This window comes from Ursus americanus, chromosome 5 (assembly GCF_024610735.1).
Source record: "Ursus americanus isolate L20-20 chromosome 5, mUrsAme1.1.p, whole genome shotgun sequence".
NCBI classification, from domain to species: domain Eukaryota; kingdom Metazoa; phylum Chordata; class Mammalia; order Carnivora; family Ursidae; genus Ursus; species Ursus americanus.
The window spans coordinates 14,953,685-14,976,288 of NC_142131.1; the positions used below are offsets into that span (position 1 = coordinate 14,953,685).

General features: G+C 39.6%; 1 protein-coding gene and 1 long non-coding RNA gene across 14 annotated transcripts in view; one reads left to right on the top strand and one right to left on the bottom strand.

The window, feature by feature from the left end:
- The window catches only part of LOC123791464 (uncharacterized), a 94,463-nt gene extending 76,985 nt beyond the window's left edge, over positions 1-17,478 (bottom strand). For 3 of the 4 annotated variants that reach the window (XR_015724391.1, XR_015724390.1, XR_015724389.1), the window contains exons 1-2: positions 17,161-17,478; positions 959-1,078 (exon numbers count right to left, since the gene is read on the bottom strand). This is a non-coding gene — a long non-coding RNA (uncharacterized LOC123791464). The remainder of the gene's footprint in view (positions 1-958; positions 1,079-17,160) is intronic. The other variant, XR_006779383.2, reaches the window with a different exon arrangement.
- MCTP1 (multiple C2 and transmembrane domain containing 1) overlaps positions 1-22,604 on the top strand; it is a 501,045-nt gene that overhangs the window by 145,014 nt on the left and 333,427 nt on the right. The gene's annotated exons all lie outside the window — the stretch shown is intronic.

The following is a 22,604-nucleotide window of genomic DNA, read 5'->3' on the forward strand; positions in this document are numbered from 1 at the left end:
GAAGTTTTCCTATCCCCCTCCCACTTCAAGAAAATTGCTTTTCAAGCTAGTGTGAGCATGTCATTCTTCCCTGTGGGTACTCAGTCAAAGGGAGAGAAATACCTTTAGAATTTGGAGAACTTCCAGGTGAATGGAGGTGATGGGTATATGGTACGTGAAGAATAGTTTAACACAACGGAGAGCTCAGGAAAGTGAGAAGCCAAAACTTTACTTACTTCTCAGCTTTACTTAGAGTTTGCTCTGCACTACGGCCTTGAGATTCCTACCAGATTTACTTCTATAAAAGTGAAATGCAAATTCTATTTTATCTTTTTGTTATGACCTACTGAAAATACTTGTAACAAAGTGTTACTTTTATTTATAGTTGGTGAGTGAGGCTAATATGAGATCTTTGGAAAAGGTCACACTTTTTTTACTCCTCTTAAAGTTCTCATGTAGTTTTATGAAAAGTGTTGCTATATTCTAACGAGGAAATGTGACTCTTCACTTGTTAAAAGTAAATGCCCTGCAGCATTTCAATACCGGATCTTCCAGAATACTCGTGCTGTCATAGGATGCACAAAGTAACCCTAAATCTGTTTGAGAAGGTAATCTGTTTCTTCCTGTATTTTTGGGTTGAAAATGAGTATTGATTAATAGTATCAAAGTACATTATTTTAAATGCAAAACTATTAAAATGAACTCCTAACTTACTGTGTAGCCATGTTCTCTAGGTTCATTTGTTTTATCCCCATCATTGTTAACACTCAGCTAAATTTAGGATGAGTTTCTTATTCTAATCGTGATTTTTGGCACAGTAAGCTTTGAATAAAGTATTTACTATTATGTTCTAGAATACTGTTTTTAGATGATCTGATTCTCATAGAATAGCTTCTCAAAGATAATTTTTTTCTTGATTGTTAGACTAAAAATATACTGCCAGTTTTATGGCTTTTTTTTTTTTTTTTTTAAAGCTTACCAATTGGGTGTTATTCCCTTTCCTTGTCCTTCAAAATGACTGTTCTGGTCCAGTGAGGCTGTTCTGGTCAGGACAGAGATCCATGGATCTGTGGTTCAAAACAGCACGTGGCTTGCTAACCTGTAGAGAATCATTAGAAGGTAGATTTAGTACCCAGCACAGAAGGCTCACGAGATCAGCAACTATGTTTCATTCATATTTGTAACATACGCAGGTAGCTCAGTGCCTGGCCCTCAGTAGGTCCTCAATCAGTGTTTGCTGAATCCAGGTAAATAGAAATACAGGCAAGTAAGTTAAGATTCTCAGGTTTTCAAGTGATAGAAAAGCCAGCTCAGGGGCTCCTGGGTGGTTCAGTCGTTTAAGCATCTGTTTTCCGCTCAGGTCATGATCCTGGGGTCCCGTTGGAGCCCTGAGTCCAGCTCCTTGCTTAACAGGAAGGCTGCTTCTCCCTTTCTCTCTGCCCCTTCCCCCACTCGTGTTCTTTCTCTCTCTTTCTCTCTCTCTCGCAAATAAATAAAATCTTAGAAAGAAAGAAAAGAAAGAAAGAAAGAAAGAAAGAAAAGAAAGAAAGAAAGGAAGAGAGGGAGGGAGGGAGGGAGGGAGGGAGGGAGGAAGGAAGGAAGGAAGGAAGGAAGGAAGGAAGGAAGGAAGGAAGGAAAGCTAGCTCAAACCTGCCTGTACAAGACAGAAAGTTATTGTTCAAATGTCTGCAAAATCCAGGGATACATGTGGCTTCAGACTTGACAGGATCCAAGGGTCTGCCTAGTGTCATCAGAAACACTGTGCTTTTCCCTTTCTCTTTCTGCTCCGGACTCTCCTCTCCTCTCTGTCAGCAGACTCTGTGCATGTGGAGGCAAGGGGCATTACCAGCAGCTTCCAACTTACGTTGCCCTGACAGCTCGCCTTCTCAGGAAGAGACGTGTTCCTGCAGATATCTTCTGCTTAAGTCGTGGGTCTGACCCTCTGAGTCCCAGTGATGTTGCTTGGGTGGCCTCCCCGTCCCTGAATCCACCACTTTGTGCAGGGGATACAGCGTATTATGGCCAGATCTGGGTCAGGGACAGCCCACTGGTGGTCAACTCTACCCAGATCATATGTTCTAAGAACAGGGAGTAGTGGTTCCCCACACAGATGCCAGCAGATGAGCACCACCCCAGGAAGATGAGGAATGATAGCAGTTGGCAGCACATCACAAATTCAAAACATACTAGATTAACCTCCTTCCATGGGGCGATGTACTCCTGGTAGACTAGGTGTTTTAGGGGCTCAGTAACAGATTTAAGCCTCTTCGAGTTTCTGGGTCTCTATACCTACAACATGTAGGAAAAATGTATTCACTCTCCTTGATATGGTATATATGAAAAGCTTAATGATTAATATTTGTCCTGGACATTATGCCTATTGGTGACTGAATTATTTTTCTCTTAACAATGAATCATGTTGGAATAGACACCTCCTGGCACAAGTTTTGTTTAGCCTAATATTTTTTCCTGCTACTCCTGATGGTAGGTAGCTCTTGTAGGAGACAATTCCTGGGTTTCCCTCTTAGCCATGCTCCCAGGGTACATCGTGGTGGCAGAAGCTCCCTGCCTGTCCCGATCTTCCCAAGAGGACGCTCCTGGAGTGTAGAGTAGAGATGCCTTCCTTGCATCGAGCCCAAGTCTCCAGTGCACTTGGAAAAAGTTCCTGGTATTCTTTTCAAACGTCCTTTTTTTGGTTACTAATAGTCACATTCAGAGTCATTCCCGTGAACAGTTTTGTGGGTCCCAGAGTTCCCCAAGACAACAGACAAACGAGGCCCTACAATGACCCCAAGTTTCACGTGAAAGTCTATTTCTGAGTTAACACTATGCTGTAATCTCCTCGCAAGGTACTGCTGTAGGTTCATGAGGTGAGGCCAAGTAGAGGCTGAAGCTTGCTAGTCAGATCAGACCTCTTGTAACCCTAACAGCTACCTTCCTCTTCCTCCCCTTTGCTCCGCAAATACAAGGTGGGCTTGCAAGCTGTCTGAGGTCCTGTTACTCCTACTCCTGTTGACCTGTATTGTGTTTCTGTGAATGTCTAGAGAAATAATACTAATAAAGAACAGTGGAAAGTAAGATTCTGCTCTGGCAAAATATAATAAAAATTTCAGTGAATATTACAAAAATCTTGCTTTCATTATAGTGAGATGTTGAGTAAATTCGCTTATCAGTATGCTACTCCTGTTTCATTTTATGAATATTTTTATTTATTGGAGAAGAATAATTGACCTCTAAGGAATTTCATATCAATTATTACTTGAATATAAAGCTCTCACCAACTGTGATAGAATGTCAGTTGTAACCAAATAATTTTGTTTTATTTATATTCTTATCCAAAAATTAACTTGCTAAATATTCATATCCAAATTGATGTAGTAATACATTAAGAAAGTTTTCTTTTGGCAAATTAATTCACATGCTAGGCAAGCATCTCCTATGTTTCACAGAACTTTTCCCATACAATCAATACAGTGAGTCTTCATATTGGCACTTGAATTCATACATGGGTGCCCCAAGACCCATGTGAGGATGTGGTTGTTAAATGTGTAGTTCTGGGTATGCCTTCTATGAAATAAGGGATTCTTGCTGTTCCTTGATTGTCAGTATTATTATTATTAATATTATTATTATTATTATTTTGTTTCCTAGATTTCTTAGAAGGTTAATTGAGCCTCCACAGTATTTCATCTTAACATTCAGTGTGATATTCTTCTTTTATTTCTTTGCGGAAGATCTGATTGATTGCTATCACTTTTATACTATTTCATCATGGGTCAAAACTGCTCACCAAAACAAAATAAATAGCCGTAGTAGATCAGAGAAAACGTATTCCAGAAATACAGCTTGTATTTTTTACTTTCTTAATTTACTTGTAATGTTTTGTCTCTTTTTTGTTATTGTTTCATTTATTGATTCTTTTAATTATCAGAATGTATAATGTACGTCACAGTTATATGAATCTATCACAGATATATGTATATACACACATATATCTACATATTACATATGCATATCTCAGGTCAAACAAAAATAACAATAGTTACACATACGACTTCCCACGCGTTTAGGGTATCAGCCTCAATTTCAGTGGTAGTGAGGCATATAAAGTGGTGGTTAAGAGCACAGACTCTGGAGCTAGACTGGCTGGGTTCAAATCCTAGTTCTGTAACTTACTAATTGGGCAAGAGCTGCTAAGTGGCTCTCATTCACTGAGAGTATTCAAATATGAGAATCACACAGGATATATACAGCATACTGGAATAGATTGTTCCAAGTCTATTTTTAGGAACCGTTTTCTTACCACTTGGAGTAGCTTTCAGTGGGGCACATGAATATGTAGAGATAAATGTTTTCATAAGAGATCATCGTAAAGGAGCTTAGAGGATTTCAGTCATCTAAAAGAACATTATTTTATATGAATCTCATCTATAGTCCTGCCTGTCTAAATGTGCAGTTGATGAGAAAGGCTTTACAAAGGCAAGAAAGGATCAGTAGATGTTGAGGGTGATGGTTTAACTTTCCCAACCTAGTCATAAATTTGATAACTGCTGAGAAAGTTTTCTTGTGTTATAAGAAAACCCATAGTATCTATTCTTTAATGTATACCTGTTCTTGCAGTAAATTTTGGCAGAGCAACTCAAAGACCATCAACGTAATAGAAGTGCACATTGTGGTATAGGCGAACACAGACTGAACACAAATATAAAGCTGGAAAATATGGATCCACTGGTGAGAGTCCCACATATGAAGGGTCACTGTGTGCCACCATCGTTGGTGGCTGCTTAAGCCTGGGGATTGGCTGCTCTTGTTGAACCGACTATAGAGACCATGTAATAATAAAAGTTATTCAAAGTTTTTCATGTTGGATTTTGCTTGAAAGTTTTCGCTATGGATTTCTATTTTATCAAAAATCCAAATTTTATGGTATAAATCATAATACGGCTTTTAATGTGTGATCTAACATTGAACAAAACTCAAACTTATGAAATTGAGAGCCATGGGGTTCAAAGTAATCAGTTTGGTTTTTGGCTGAATCGTGTGGTTGGTTAATATGAGTTTTAGAGAGCTATTATAAATTTGGGTCCCATTAACAAAAAGGAAAAGTTGCCAACTTTCCCTTCTGGGACTTGGGAATGGGGTAAATCTAAATACGCAGTGTTTGTGAATTAATTCTGTTGGGTCCAGTTTATATAATATTATAAATAATTGCATTACTTCTTTGATAATTGGTGCCCAGGGTATTCACATTGGTGATGGCAGGCAGTGGATTTAGAAATGGAATGGTACTCTGACATGATGGAGAGGGTTATAGGAAGGGGGTGGCCTGTAGAGAAACTTTAGATCCCAGAAATGGACAGAGACAGGTCATTTTTCCTTCAGAACACCACTGAAATCCTGCTTCCCTCATTGTCGTCCTTAACATCCCTGCTCCTCCCCATTTCCCAGAATTAGTCGTCCTGACTGTTTATACCACACAAATTGATTCATTTTCCACTTACAGCCTAGTATATTGAGTTGTAACCTTTGCTTCCGAGGCAATCTTACCTACTAGCTGGGTAGTAGGCTATCTTACCTACTAGCCTGGAAACCCTCTGAGAGTCCAAACTGGATCTTATTTGGATTTGCCTATCCTGGAAAAGTTGTGATCTATAGAAGGCATCCAAAAATTATTGTTGGGCAAAGCTGAATAAATGAAAGGGTGCTGTCTTACTCCTACTCAAATAATATTTTGATTGTTTTCTAAGAGGACTGCTGCTTACATCAATTCCAAATAAGAGGCACCATAGCTCCCCATCGTCTGTGGCATGAACCTGAAACTCTGCTCTACATGTGAGGTCCTTCGTGACCCGGCTCCTGCTATTCGCTCTGCCTCATCTGTCCAACTATGTCCCTGGCATATCGCCTTTTGGTCTGATTCGGCATTTGCCATCCCACATGTGCGCCAAACAGTTTCACAACACCCTAAATTTATACTTGGAGAAAAGGAAAACCTTTTCTCCACTTTTATTTTATTAATTTGATTTATTACAGAAGCACAGAACATAAAGATTCTGGTCAAGAATTTGCTTCTTTTCAAGGTTAACATATATATTTATAGTGTTCAGTGATCACTTTATTTTTCAAAGATTTATTTTCTACTTTGTTGAAATATATGTAAATCCAAAGAGATATGTGCCTGCGATAACAAGACAACAAACGCAATGATAATAGACAGGCTTGATTAGCGAGAACATGCTGGCACCGGGCACGCGCTTTCCGTAGTTTACCTTATTCATTACTTAGAACACCTCCATGTGCCAAGCACAGTTCGGGTCCTACTTTGTGGATGAGGAAATGAAGACTCCGAGCTGAAGTGAGAGCTGAGGTCCATGCAGCTGGTAGCAGAGCCACACTAAGTTCATCATCTGCCCTTCCCCCGCTGCAGTCCCATTTTCCTGAGCAGTTTAGTGTGTAGCCTTCTACATTTTTCTCTCTGTATGCACGTACGCACAACACCACCACTTCATCTGGTCACTTTGCCATTTTTTTTAAACTTAGCCAATGTATCACCTCCTCAAGGAGCTCCCGCTGACCCTGCCCCTCCTCTGGAGTCTGGGCATCTCCCACGTTATCCCGAGCATAGCACTAGCAGTAGGTTGCTACACTATCTTGTGTAAATACCACCTAATCGTTCGTCTCTTCTGCTAGCCTGCTAGCTCTCTGATGGCAGAGACCATGTCTGTTCTCTCTCTGTCCTCACACTGGGCACAATGCTGGCACACTATGGGCATTACAGTAGATGAACTAATTTATTCAACAACACATTTATCCAACTTTTGATGTGTGCCTTCTAAGTGCCTGGTACTGTGGTCAACACTAGGGACGGTAGTGTAGCACTTGGCTTTTACTACATGATAAACCACGCCTAAACTCTGTGGCTTAAAACAATAGCCTTTTACTTGGCTCATCATTCTGCAAGTTGGCATTTTGGCTGGGCTGAGCCCGACTTCTCTTCTGGCGTTGGCTTGGCCCATTCATGTGTCTGCAGTTAGGTCAGCCGAGACTGGCTAAACTAGAACGGCCTCAGTGCTTGTTTTTGGTCTAAGTGGTCCGATGCCCCAGGCAGCTAGCCTGAGCTTTTTCATGTCGGCAGGCTGTCAAGAGCATGAAAGGTCCCTTGAGACCTATACTTAGAACTAGCACAGCATGGCTTTTTTTTTTTTTTTTTAAGATTTTATTTATTTATTTGACAGAGACAGAGACAGCCAGCGAGAGAGGGAACACAAGCAGGGGGAGTGGGAGAGGAAGAAGCAGGCTCATAGCGGAGGAGCCTGATGTGGGGCTCAATCCCAGAACACTGGGATCACGCCCTGAGCCGAAGGCAGACGCTTAACCGCTGTGCCACCCAGGCGCCCCCACAGCATGGCTTTTGATGCATTTTATCATTTGAAGCAAGTCGCAAGGCCAGCTTCCATTCAAAGGGAAGGCAGATAAATTCCACCTCTCAGCGGGAGGAGCTGCAAAGTCACATTGTTTCGTATGTGAATTTAAGGAGTAGTAAAAGATGGTAGCAACTGACCACTTATGGTGAGGAAAAAAGCCACGGTCTCTGGCTCAAGAGGGCCAGATGGATGAAATACTGTTATTTACTGTTTTTTGTAAGGTCACAGAGCAGCTCTGTTTTCCATCAGTCACCTGAAATTAGAAATCATCGGGGCCATTTATTTGGTCTTTCAATGGGGTTCTTCAGACTCTGTCTTTAGTCTGCTCACGTATAATTCAGGTTTTCGTTCTCTCCATTGACACTTGTGGCCAGCAGAAGGAATTCCCCACGGGAAAGTGGAAACTGCGGAAAGAAAGGCATCACTCCTGACGAGGATTTGATCTGACTCTCTAGGTTCCTGCTCTTTGCCAAGTGGACTTCTGCCTCCACCGCACCCTGCCGTGGGCACACACACTGCCTGCCACACACAGTCAGGACCAATCTGGTGAATGGATGGGGTCTTGGTGGGGATGGCAGTGAATCAGTCATACGCCTAGTCCTGGCTCAGGGTCTGCATTAGATTTGTTACACTGATCACAAAACATACACAAGAAAGTTGTTACTTTGGTTAAGGGAGGAGGCTCTGTATCTTTGATGTGCCTTGTTTTTCACTAGACTGAACCGAAAAGAAATAAGATGTTTTCTTCCCATATTCATACTGTTTTATACCTTGACAGGAAAAGCTATCTGTTTTGAAAAAAGACACTTTTGTTTCACTATATAGAATCTTTTTTCAAAAGACAAATTTATCAAGTGTAGACTTTTTGTTTTAATTTTAATTAAAAAAAAATTCTAGTTTGGGTGCCTGGGTGGCACAGTTGGTTAAGTGACTGACTCTTGATTTCTGCTCAGGTCATGATCGCAGTGTCCTGGGATGGAGCCCCATGTCATGTTCCCAGTTCAGCAGGGAGTCTGCTTCTCCTTCTCCCTCTGCCTCTCCCTTCCACTTAAGCCCGCTCTCTCTCTCTCTAAACTAAATAAATAAATCTTTTAAAAAATCCTAATTCTATTATTCCTTCTGTGTTTTTTTGGCATTTATCCTGTTTGGTATTCTCTGAGCTTCCTGGATCTGTGTTTTAGTGTCTGACATTAACTTGGGGACACGCTCAGTCATTATTGCTCCAAATATTTTTTTTCTTCCTTTTTCTTTTCTCATTTTGGTAATCCATTTATACCACATATAGATTATATTTTTTCGTAGTTGTTCCACAGTTTTTGGATATTTTTTTTTTCAGTCTTTCTCTCTTTACTTTTCAGTTTTGGAGGTTTCTATTGACGTTGCTCAAGCTCAGAAATTCTTTCCTCAGCTGTGTCCAGTGTACTAATGAGCCCATCATTTGTTTTACAGGATTTTGATCTCTGGCAATTTTTTTTATTCTTTCTTAGAATTTCTATCTCACTGTATACATTGCCCATCTGTTCTTGCATGCTGTTTACCTTTTCCATTAGATCCCTTAGCATAGGAATTGTAGTTTTAAATTCCTGGTCTGATAATTCCCACAACCCTGCCATATCTGAGTCTGGTTCTTTTTTTTTTTTTAAAGATTTTTTATTTATTTATTTGACAGAGATAGCCAGTGAGAGAGGGAACACAAGCAGGGGGAGTGGGAGAGGAAGAAGCAGGCTCCCAGCGGAGGAGCCCGATGTGGGACTCGATCCCGATGTGGGACTCGATCCCGGAATGACGGGATGACGCCCTGAGCCGAAGGCAGATGCCTGACAACTGCACTACCCAGGCATCCCCTGAATCTGGCTCTGATCCTCTGTCTCTTCAAGCTGTAGTTTTCACCTTTTAGTATGCTTTGTAATTTTTGTTGAAATGTAGACGTGATGTATTGGGTGAAAGAAACATCAGTAAGTAAGACTTGAGTGATATGGTAGTGAGATGTGAGGGACTGGAAAGCTTTCTACAGTGCCATGGTTCAGTTTCAATCTCCTTTTTAAAAACAAAACAAAACAAATCAGTTTATTTATTTAGCTATTTATTTGAGCTAGAGAGGGCACCGGGGGGGGGAGGCAGAGGGAGAAGCGGACTCCCCACTCAGCAAGGAGCCCAGTATGATGCAGGGCTCCATCCCAGAACCCTGAGATCATGACCTAAGCTGAAGGCAGATGCTTAACCAACTGAGCCACCCATGTGCCCCTCAGTCCAATCTTCTAATGAGTCTGTGCCTCTAGACTGTGAACTTCGCAAGTGTTCTTCAGTTCTCCTCTAGCCCCTGAGACGGACAGGATGGCTAGAGTGGTCTGGAACTGAGTATTTCCCTTTCCCCAGGTCACTTAGGCTCTGATTAACTACTTGCCCCTGAGGGCAGGCCTCATTAAGAAGAACAGTGTGCAGGATGCTTGGGTGGCTCAGTCAGTTAAGCATCTGCCTTTGGCTCCAGGCGTGATCCCAGGGTCCTGGGATCCAGTCCCACATGGGGCTCCTTGCTCAGCGGGGAGCCTGCTTCTCCCTCTACCTGCCACTCCCCCTGCTTGTGTGCTCTCTCTCTCTCTGACAAATAAATAAAGCTTAAAAAAAAAAAAAAAAAAAGAACAGAGTGTTCTGACCTATTTCAAAATGGTTCCTTTTGCCCTCCTGCTGGAAGCACATGGGAATTTTTCTTTAATATTCACTGTAAGAAATACTGGATGTAAAACTCACAAAACTGTGGGCCCCCCTGTGACTAGACACCCTGAAATTTTTAATTCTAAAACTAGTTCACACTTAGCCCCTAATAATTCATCAATTCTGGTTTAGGTGTTCCTATCCTGACACATTCTCGCAGAGGTTTCTGCTCATGGAGTTTGCTGTAATAGGTTGTGATTTTCTTTGTCCATCTCTCCAGTTTTTGAGTCTGTGTTTTGCCCTGTGACCTCACTTCTCTGCTAGATAAGAAGAACTGTTGATTTTCAGTTCAGCTTTTTACTTGGAAGGGCATGACTTCCAAGCTCCTTACATGCCAGACCAGAAACCAGAAGTCCCCCTTCTGTGTTAATTAGCTGAAATTCTTTGGCAAAGAACAGCTTTCTCTTACCTCCTTTCTCTTTCTTAAACATCACTATGGACTCATATTTTGGGGGGAATTCTTTCCAGTAAGAGGTTTTCAAGCTGGATCTTTTATTCTTACTTGTATGACCTTTCAACACTGAGCACATTGTTGTTTTCTGGCATAAAATATCCCAAATTATCTTGTCCTTTCCCTTCTTCAGACCTGGAGTCAAGCATTTATTTAGAAATCCCTGGTTCCTTTTGGTGGAAATATTTGGCATAAATGTTTGCTCTATGTGGCAATTTGATCTATTTAATAAACCATTAGTTTTTTTTCTATGAGTATTTAATTTTAGTTCTTGCTCTTTTTCATTGCTTGCTTGGTTTTGTCTTGCTTTTACTCCTAATGAATTGATTCGATGTTTTAATTAATTAATTTTTTAAAGATTTTATGTATTTATTTGAGAGAGCATGCTTGTGTGTGCAGCTGCGGGCGGGGCAGAGGGAGAGGGAGAAGCAGACTCCCTGCTGAGCAGGGAGCCCTGACTGCCAGGGCTGATCCCTGAATCCTGGGGTCGTGACCTGAGCTGAAGGGATGCTTAATCTACTGAGTCACCAGGCACCCCGATGTTGTGAATTTATTTGATGATTTCATTTCTGGGATATGTAGCGATGAAATGACAGCATCACTTATTGTGCTAGGTGCCATGACCTGTTGAGTAAGTTGGCGGTGAAACTCCCGTGAGAGAGAGCACTCAAAAGTGGAAGTGCCAGGAATAATACAGTTATTTAATGAAAGCAGACAACCACACCCCTAAGACCTGAGCCCATGAAAGCCCATTTCATAAATGATTGACTTCGTTTCAAATAGGTTGAAAAGGTACATACAAAAAGTAAATATTGGGATAGCATTATAGTCACACAAAATCATGAAGAAAATAGTAATAAATCTGTGTAAAAATAAAATACTTCTTGTATAAGAAAACATCAAAACGAAAGTGGAAAGATAAATGACAAATCAAAATTCCATGCAGACTAAGGGTTATTTTTAATATAAAAAGTATGTTTTTATTTTTATTTTTTTAAAAAAACTTTATTTAAAATTCCATTTAGTTAACATACAGTGTAATGTTGGTTTCAGAAGTAGAATTCAGTGATGTTTTACTTACATATAACACCCAGTGCTCATCATATCCAGTGCCCTCCTTAATACCCATCCGCCACGCAGCCCATCTGCCACGCAGCCCATCCCCCACCCACGTCCCTCCATGAACCCTTAGCTTGTTCTCTATTTAAGAGTCTATCTCTTTTAAAAATATATCTATTGTATTTATTTTATTTTAGAGAAAGAGAGGGCAAAGGAACAAGAAGAGGGGCAGAGGGAGAGGGAGACACAGTATCTGAAGCAGACTCCACACTGAGCACGGAGCCAGTCACATTGCTGGATCTCAGGACACCGAGATCATGACCTAAGCAGAAACCAAGTCAGACGCTTAACTAATTGAGCCACACAGGTGCCCCCTTTTAAGAGTCTCTTATAGTTTATTTCCCTTTCTCTTTTTCCTCCTTTTTCTTCCCTCCCTCCCATATGTTTCTCTATTTTCTTTCTTAAATTCCACATATTAGTGAAATCATATGGTGTTTGTCTTTCTCTGACTGACTTACTTCACTTAGCATAATACTCTCTAGCTCCATCCATTTCATTGCAAATGGCAAGATTTCATTCTTTTTGATAGCTGAGTAATATTCCACTGTATATATATATACCACATCTAAAAGAAGTATATTTTTAAATTAATGGGGAAAAACACAGATACACACATTTAAAAAAAGGCACAGGAGCCAAGTCAGCCGTCGCAAAAGAAGAAATAAAGGTGGCCAATGGATATAAATATTGTTCAGTGTCAGGATCCAAGTTATGTTTTTGGTTAGGAACAAACTTACTTTTATTTGTAATAAATAACATTATACTATTTTAAAAAAAGTAAACCTAGCATTGACCTCAAAAATAGGACCCTAAATAAACAATGAAATCAGAAATTATTTAGTTGGATAAAGAAAAATATGTCAGAAATCTCAAATACCAATTACTATAATTTAAAGCTAATTATGTTTCTGAGCTTTATAAGTAGCTAATGAAAAATGGGAAGTTTTGACAATGTATTCTTACTATGTGATAAAAGTACCTTTATATATGAAATTTCACTACTCATTAAATAGAACCACTATATGAATTGTTTAGACCAGAAGCCTAGGAATCATCTTTGATCCCCCCCCTTTTTTGTCCCTTTCTTTTCTTTATTCTTTATTCTATTAGTAGTTTATATCTCCCTTACCCAAAACACATCCTGAATCTTAGCACACCTTCATCCAAGCCACCTGGATTCTGCAACAACCTCCTGACAGGTACACCCATGTTTATTCTTCTGTCTCCTTGATCTAACCTGCACATAGCAGTAGGAGTGTTCTTTCTAAAAGAGACCATGTGACTCCCATGATGGAAATCACACCAAAATGAAGTCCACATTCCTTTCCATTGCTTCCAAGACCCTACACAGTGAGGTCCCCACCCAACTCTCCAACATTCTCTCCCTCAACTCTGCCCCTCTTTCGCTATACTTGGGCCTTCTTCTGTCTCTCCCTCACCAGAAGATCATTTCTACCCCAGGGACTTTGGTTGTTCTGGTCCCTGTTCTCAAAACAATCTTCCCCTGGATCTTGTCGCACTTGCTTCCTGATCATCGACTGGTTCTCCACACAGGTGTTACCTTCTCAAAGTGATCACCCTTTCCTGCTAACCTAAGCTCTTTCCTCTTCCTACCTGTCATTTACTTACTATCACATTAGCCTCATTTATTTTCCTCATATTATATTATAGCATTCAATATTTATTTGTTTATAGGGTTATTTTCTGCCCCTTCTCATTTGGAAGGATGGAAATTCTACTGTGTCTTTATTCTAAGACAAGGGCCTGGCACAAAGTAGGTGCTCAAAAAATACTCGTTAAGGACATAAGTATGTTAACATCAGTTATTTGTAAGAGTTGGCATTATAGACTGTTTTTTTAAATCTTTACTTTTTAGGATTTTCCTAGTATGTAAAAATAAACATTGGTTACCACTATAATCAGAGAAAAAGCTATTAAAAATAGTGGTTCACCATCATGGTAGAAGACCCTAAATCCTACCATATATGTGTGTTTGATCAATTATAATGCATTTGAACAGTATGAAAAAGCAAAAACCGTAATGGAATTACACAAAATTATATACCAGGGGCTCTCATTAGAGCTATTTAGAACAATATTGTTTGTAATATATACTTTAGAATGATACTAATATTCATTGATGAGTTGGGGAGTTATTTTGAAGATTCAACTGATTCTTTCTCTGCCCCATTCAGTGTTCATGAAGAGACTTTACAATGAGAATCTTGCCCTTTATAAGAAAAGAGATTTCAGGGCTTTTATGGTATGTAGTTTTTGTTCCTGAAGTTTTGCTTCCATTTACCTCCTCTAACTCTGTAAGACACTAAAAGCATTTGTGCTTGAGCGTACTGCAAGAATTGAAGCTTTTCCATTTATGGAAACTCTTTTAAGCAGACCCATTTTCTCAAGCAGATTTTGGGACAACTCTTTGCTTTTCCTTTTTTTGCTTTTCTTTTTTCTTGCTTGCTTCACATATGTTCTCTGTCTTCCTTTTCCTTACTATCCTTACGGCTAAAGTAGAAGCTGAGTAGCCTATAATCACCCCTCTTGGAAGTTTCCAACGGAAGCTGTATTGGTTGTAAGAAGTTTATTCCTTGTGTAAATGTAAAAATGTATCAAACTGAACATGCACTTAAGAATTTCAGTTATGCCTGCCAGAGGATGAAAAAGTTCTTTGGTGTTTTACCCAACCAATTCTCACATGGTCATTAATACCACCTTAAAGAAGCTGTTGAAATACTTTGCATCGTTGTCATTATTGCGGCTGCTGTTGTTCCCTGTTGAACATTTCTCCTAGAAAAATCACAGTCTCTACAATGGAAATATTGAATAGCTCTTGTGTGGCCCAGATGGAACACTGAATGTTCTAATTTTGTTTTGCCAAAGATGTGGCCTTTTTGAAGGAGTCTTTGCCCACAAAATCAGTGTGTGATAAATACCACTTTTCTTCACTATCTTTAAAGCAGCTTAGTTCTAACTCTCAGTCCCCATTCAGAAGTGTCTGAGGTCCCACTTTCACAGATGTGACCTGCCAGCCTTCCTCCTGGAGGTCTTGTTACCAGAAACCCATGGAAGTCTCTTCACTGTCTCCTGTGCCTCCTTTTATTTCAAATGCACTGTCACCTCCCCAAGTCATATATCAATTAATTTCTTAATAAATGTAAATGAAGAGAAAATCATGGCCTTCAGGCTGATTCTGCCTTTACTTTTGTCTAAATCCAGCATAATGTACAAAGACCAGGGACTACTACTCAATTTCTAATAGAAGAGACTGGCTAAAGGAGAGTAGCTTGGAACTAGGGATCCTGCAGTCAACTTAAAAATGAGAGATCGGGACACCTTCTTTTCCCAAGGGTAGTGCTATAAAGTTGACTGTGGTTTGAACCTAATTATTTTCACAGTTCCCTGAGATCTCACTATTCTACAAATAAGCCAATTCCTATTCACTTTTGACCTTGCTGATCTGTCCCCTGCTCTGTGCTCATAACAAACTGACCCAAGGTTTCCCCTAACTTTGCTGTTTCAAGGCTTGGAAGATGTTCATGAAAACAAACAAGATACAAAAAATCTTCTGTATGCCAAGTACCTTAAACTCCTCGGAGGAAGTGGGTTTTATAAAAATTTAACATAAATAATAAAAAAACAATCTGCCTTGGGAAGAGGTAATCACTAAGAAACAAAAAGAAAAAGAAAAGATAAAAGGACAAATACCAATAATTTGTTACAGAGAGAATTTGGGAGTAGTTGTGTACTAACAGAAGGAATAAAGGAATATTCAGAAGAAAATATATATTTACGTTAACAGAAAATTTGGAAATTCTCAGAAATGGTAATAATAAATATTACACTTGGGATATTAAGAACTGCTTATAATTTTGTACTTTTACATGACAAAGCAGAACTATTTTTAGACTTACCAAATCAGATTATTAAGGTTTAGGGAAAACAGTATATTTTCTGCTTATAAAGAATTATGTGTCAATTTTTCACACCATATTTTCTTAGTCATAAGATGTTTTCATCAAGAATGTCTCTCGATTTATAAGTACATACTATTTTAACATTTGAAAGTGAATTCTTTAAATTTTTTGTCCTTGTGCTCATTAAAGGGAAATCAGCAGTATTGTTAATTTGGCAATTCAGTTTCACACAATTTACGTGTTACAAGTCAAGACTCTAGTTTAGATTCTACTTAACTTACAGAAACAAAACATTTTGATAATTGATTTATTCAGTAGTTTGTGTGTGTGTTTTAAGTATTTTTATTTATTTTTGCGAGAGAGAGAGAGAGAGAGGGAGAGAATGAATGAGTTGGAGGGGTGCAGAGAGAGAAGCAGGCTCCCCAGTGAACAGGGAGCCTGAGGCAGGACTCAGTCCCAGGACCCTGAGATCATGACCTGAGCCAAAGACACACTTAAGCAACTGGGCCATCCCGCTGCCCTATTCAGTAAATGTTTAATGCTACTATAAAGTTAAGCAATCATTCATGACCTTGGAGCGATTATAGTTTAGTGGCAGAGATCCTAATGGCAAAAAAAGGGGGGCGGGGCGGATCTGGGACATAACTTGATCAGCTTTATCTTGTAGAAAATTCATGGGGAATGAGGAGAAATAGAAGGCAGCATGCAAGGAAAGCAGTGAGATGGTACTTCAGTTATATATTGCTGCATAACAAACTGACCCAAGGTTAGTGGCTTAAGACAGCATCCGTCATTTACATTGCTCATCAATATGCAATGTGAGCAGGGCTTGGCAAGATCAAATTGTTTTTGCTCCCTGCAACATCACTCAGCTGGGGCCTAGAAGATCCACTTTCAAGATTGTTTATTCAAAGCTGGTCCTGCCCATTGGCAAGGAACTCAACTGGGGCTATAGGCCTAGTTTTTCTCCATGTGAGCCTCTCCATGGGCTGCTCTGGCTTTCTTATGGTATGGTGGCTGGATTCGGCTGGATTCTAAGAGCAAGCCCTCCAGGGAACTAGACTGATTGTGAGCCAGTTTTTATGGCCTATCTTCAGAAGTCACAAAACCATCATTTCTGCTATAGTCATAATTCTGTTCAAGGAGAACAGTTGCATTGCAAGAATAGCATGTGGAATAGGAAAGATTTTTTTCCCCAGTATTTTTGAGGTATAATTGACAAATAGAAATTATATATATTCTTGGCGTACAATATGATGGTTTGACTCAGGTATACATTGTGAAATGATTACCACAACCAACCCTAATTAACATCTGTCACCTCACAATTATCACTTTTTGTGCGTGGTGAGAACATTTAGGATATACTTTCTTAGCAGATTTCAGGTATACAACATAGTATTAACTATAATCACCATGCTATACATTAGATCCCCAGAACTTAGTTATCTTGCATAACTGAGACTCTGTACCCTTTAACAACCAATTCCCCCACTCCCCACAAAACCCAACTTTCAGTGACAGGACACACATAGGTAAACTGCTGTCAACTCACCCATTTAAAAGGGGGGAAAGCAGGAGGCACATAGCAATCACTGGCCGACCGCAATCCAGAAATCCAGCCAGGCTCATGCTGCCAGTTTCTTCATTAGGGTGTAGTCCTGCTCCTGGGAACTGTCGTTTCTGGCTCCTGCTTTCACAGTGTAGGCTCCTGGCTCTGCCTTCTGAGTCAGTCTTTATACTCCATTAAGGAAAAAAAAAAAGTTTTATTTGCAACCAAATAGCCTCTTCTCTCTGCCTGTTTACTGTCTCTAGTGCTGGGGGTCCAAAGTCCACTTTTCATTTGTACTGTCTCCAGTGTTTTAATCCAAGTTGGTGGTTCCCACTTCACAACAATTTCTTAAAAATTTTGTGGTTTTCCTATGAGTCCACAAACACAAGTGTACTTTATCTCTACTTTCGGATCCCTATGAGATACCTCGAGATAACATTCTTATGATTCATTCTTATGATTCATAGAAGCCCAGTTGTTTAATGCAGAGGATTTATAAAGCATACTCTTAAGATGCTTAGAGGGCCTTTGTGTGTCTAAAAAGTTCTAGGAGCCACTGCCTTAGATTTTTCTGAGCTCCTAACAAAGGATTTTATAATTTAGATCTGGATTATTATTTGTCCTAAAGCCATTTCTCAAGTTGAGAAGTGTTTACTGTGTGGAGAGGATGAGAATAAAAAACACCTGCTTTTGTTGTTGTTTTCTTTTTAACCCAGTCTTCCAAGGACGTAAGGAAGGAGGCACTGGAGAAAGTAGGTTTGTGGTGGTGAAGGAGCAAAGGAACAGGAGGCATGGAGTAGAGTGGTGGTGATAAAAATAATTTCAAACAAGCCCAGTTTGAGTGGGGGCTGTGTTGAGAATTTTATAAGGTGTAAGACTAGGGAGTATTGCTAGGGGAGTAAGCTATGTTTGCTTACCAGATTATATAAATTGTATTAAGCAAAGAAGGTTGGATTGTTTAGGAGAATAAATAGCTGAAAGAAAGAAAAGGTTATAGTGAATTTTCCTTTTAGTTCAGTGCCATTTTATGAGCTGGTTAAGTAGCACGTTCTGTCCTCCAATATGATGGTCCCTGGAAAGAGTTTATGAACTAAATCAAACAGCAGAGACTTGTAGGGGAACAAAACAAATCCAGGACTTAAAGAGACTACCTAGATTCAGGATGGAGCTAACTTTTTAGACCTTGGCTCAAAAGGCCTGAATTGGATTGTTTAATTGGTATGGGAACCAGTGAAGGCCTTTCTCATTATTTAAATAGAAAAGTTCCCCTCACATTTACAGTATGAGTCAGAGGGTGTTATTTTTACCAAATCAATTCCTAAGTATTATTCTTTTTTTTTTTAAGATTTTATTTATTTATTTGACAGAGAGACAGCCAGCGAGAGAGGGAACACAAGCAGGGGGAGTGGGAGAGGAAGAAGCAGGCTCATAGCAGAGGAGCCTGATGTGGGGCTCGATCCCATAACGCCGGGATCACGCCCTGAGCCGAAGGCAGATGCTTAACCGCTGTGCCACCCAGGCGCCCCCCCTAAGTATTATTCTTAATAAAAGTCTATAATTTATGGATCTGCAAGTTCCGTTTTAAGTTGAATCAAAAGTTTAGTTTATAGTAGGAGGTATCTAGAAATAACAAGTGTTGGTGAGGGTGTGGAGAAGAGGGAGCCCTCATGCATTGTTGGTGGGAATGTAAATTGGTGCAACTACTATAAAAAATAGTATGGAGTTTCCTCAAAAAATTAAAAGTGAGAATATCATAAGATCTAGCAATTTGACTTCTGGGTATTTACCTGAAGAAAACAGAAGCACTAATTCAAAAAGATTTATACACTCCTATGTTTATTGCAGCATTATTTACAATAGCCAAGATATGGAAGCAACCTAAGTGTCCACTGATCAATGAATGGATAAAAGAGATATGGTGTATGTGTGTGTGTGTGTGTGTGTGTATAACATATATATAAATAAAATGAAGTATTAGCATAAGAAAGACTAAAATCTTGCCATTTGTGACAACATAGATAGACTTAGAGGGTATTATGTTAAGTGAAGTAAGTGAGACAGAGAAAGACAACTACTATATAATTTCACTTATATGTGGAATCTAAAAAAAACAAAGAAATAAAATAATAACAAAAAATGTGGAAACAGACTCATAGAGAATAAACTGGTGGTTACCAGAGAGGAGGAGGTGGGGAATGGACAAAATAGGCAAAGGGTATTAAGAGGTACAGATTTCTAGTTGCAAAATAAATAAGTCATGAGGATGAAAAGTACGAAGGGGGGAATATAGTCAAGAATATTGTAACATTGTATGGTGGCAGTAACATTATCATGGTGAGCACTGAATGATAGAATTATCGAATCACTGTGGGTGTTGCACACTTGAAACCAGTATTGAAACCAATATATTAATTATATACTTTAAATTTAAAAAAGTAAAATTGTTAAAATGGTAAAAATAATAAACAGAAAATAAACATGTATGTAAATGTGTGTGTATCATGCCATGAAAAGATAAGTTACGTTCAGAGAGGAGTGTGGTAGAATAATGTGAAAAGCATATTCTTTTTTGTGGGGTAAAAAGTGTGTGCCCAGGTCATGTATATGATCAGATATTCTTGGAAAATGAAGAAATCATAAAATTGAGAGTGGTCCGCTTTGGGTAATGAGGAGGCAGGGTTGGGAGCTTTAAACTGTGCTTAATACTCTTTCGTATTGTTTTGAGGTTTTTTGTTTTACAGAGTATGTATTTTTTTAACAAAAATACACATTAGGGTTTTTTTTTTAAAGGCAAATTAGGAGGTAACCACATCGATTTTTTATGCTCAAAGAACTTTTATTCTGCTATTAAACTTGCTCGGTTTCTAAGAGAAACCGTCCCTTAAATTAAACTCTGGAATATTTGCTTCATCTTAGATTTCTAAAAAGTATTCCAATCTTTATCTACCAGGATTTATAAATTCAGAAATAAAAAGTGTCCTTTTATTCCCTCTGTAGTAATGAGGGATAAAAGATGTAGAATTAAATTTGTTACCCTCTTTGGCTATCTTTCCTAAGAATAAACATACCCAGGCCTATCGTACGCTGTGGTGTTTACTTGGCCCACGTCTCTTAAATACAGAAGAATTGCAGTTTTTTGGCTTGGCATGTAATGAAGAGGAATGATAGGCTATCAGAGGTGTCTTTCTACAGTATTTCGATCCATCCCTCTGAAAAATTGCACTTACAATAGCACTAAAATGAATATTTAAGATTGGCATCTTCCTCAGTTTTCCCCGGGGAACCCGGTGAGAGTAAGCATGGAGACAGAGCTGGACTCTGGCGCTGGATGCCTGGATCTGAATCCTGCCTAGACCATCTGCCATCTGTATAATCTTGAGCGAGTTACTGCTGTCTGCCTCAGTTTCCTTTTCAGAACGGGGATGTTTTAGGGCCCAACTCATAAGTTTATTATGAGGAAGTAATTAGCCGGTATTGGTAAAGTGGTTAGAACAGTCCCTGGCCATGTAGTAAGTGCAAAATGCATGCTTGGTGTTTAAGAACAAGCGTGCTAAGTGCACAAACAACACAGTGCCGTGCTGGAGGCTACAGGTTCTCAGCCCCACTCCACTACTGGTCCGCTGTGTAAGTAAGTGTGCTCAAACGGCTTCGTCTCATTAAGCCTCCGTTTCCTCCTTTGTGAAATGGAGTAATTGTCAAAAGTAGTGCCTGCCTCACAGTTTCTCAGGATTTCATGGGATGGTGTTTGGCAAGCTCGGAGCACAGCGTCTGCTTCCTAGCACCAATGCTTGCAAATACTTTAATTCCCATGAACTTTCTTTTCAAATTTTTTCCTTTCTCCCCCCTTTATTCCCTTTTTCCCCCCATGAACTTTCTGTCCCTTTGTGTTCATTGGATTTTATCTTTAATTCTTCACTTCACATTTCTAGGTCACTTCTAGATCTTATGAGAACCAGGTAGGGATCCTTTAGAAGGGATGACCACAGGAGCAGAATACAGGGGAAGCAAGGCTGCTGGATAAATTACTTAAGGTCTTGAGAGGCTTTGCAAGTGGACTTGTGTTAGGGAATTTGCCGCTATCCATGGTCTGGCCTGAAGCCTTGTGGGCCTAGAAAGCACACTGGTCAGCAGTTCCAGAGCCCATCTATCCCCCAGAGCTTTGCTCATAGTAATGAAGCTCATATGACTACTGTACAGGATCAGAAAGCCAGTGTTTCCATTTACAAGAAGTGAAACTCCTGGGCCTGGCGTTCATGTACCCATCCAGCCTGTTTGTGCCTGTAGACAGGCTACGTCTCTAACCAGGCTGTCAGTTTATTAATTTGTTGTGAGGACAGGTCCCTCAAGTTTCCAGCAAGTTCTCCCTGAAGGCATGCTGACAGGATACCACATGTTAATCAGAAAGCAGCTTGGGCATCAGAAGGGCATTTTACTCCTGGACTTGGGTTTAATGGAATTGGAGAGACAGATCCACAAGAGGAAGGATATGCCACCAGCCCGGATCACCCTCCCCCAGTGTTTGAACAGCCATTGCCTGTGTTTGCTTCTGAGACTGCCTCATATATATATATATATATATATTAAACAGTCTTTTCTTCCTCCTGGGTGAAGAGGAAGTACTCTCATATTCTGTACTTTTTCATGAAACTATAGATATTACCTACCTACACTGACAGAAACAGAATGTGAACATTCGTATTTGCAAAAGACATACGTTTGGATGCCTAAACAAAATGTGTTCACCAGTGGATTTCTTCAAGGAACAAGAGCTTATTTTTAACTTTAGTGTTATAAATTACTAATAATCTGATACAGGTAGATATGCCCTTTCTTAGGATTCCTAAGAACTATTATTGGCTTTTGTTTTTTTTAACTCTGTCTCTAGTGAATGAAGAAAATGTTATTATTTGATTGGATCACCGGTCATAAAAATGAAGTTGTTTCCCAAGGAAGCAGTTTTTTCCAAACAAATAACCCAGCCCTTAGTTACTTTTAATCTTCTAACTAAATTAGTATTAATTTATGTGTGAGCTGTTTGGGAAAATAGAAACAGCAGGTCTAGGTCTTGCTATCGCTCAGGTCATACTGCCTCAAACATGACCACTTCATGTTTTGAATGATCTTTGGGGTAAAGGTGATAACATACTGTCTTCTCCCTGCTTCTGAAGCACCTGGTATATATCTCTTACAGTAACTTTTACTCCATCTTATTTAAACCACTAATAAATAATGAAGTAGCACAGTTTCCGGCACACGGTTACTTCTTCATTTCATCATCATCATCATCATCACCTGCTTATGAGTTTTTTTCCATCAATTAGACTGTATATTTCTTGGTTGTGTGGACTGCTTGTTCATACTTTCTAACACAATACAGGCACCCAGCACATGCTCCAGAAATGTGGAGCTGAAGTGCTCATTAGAAATAGGAGTTCTCCTAGGTACCC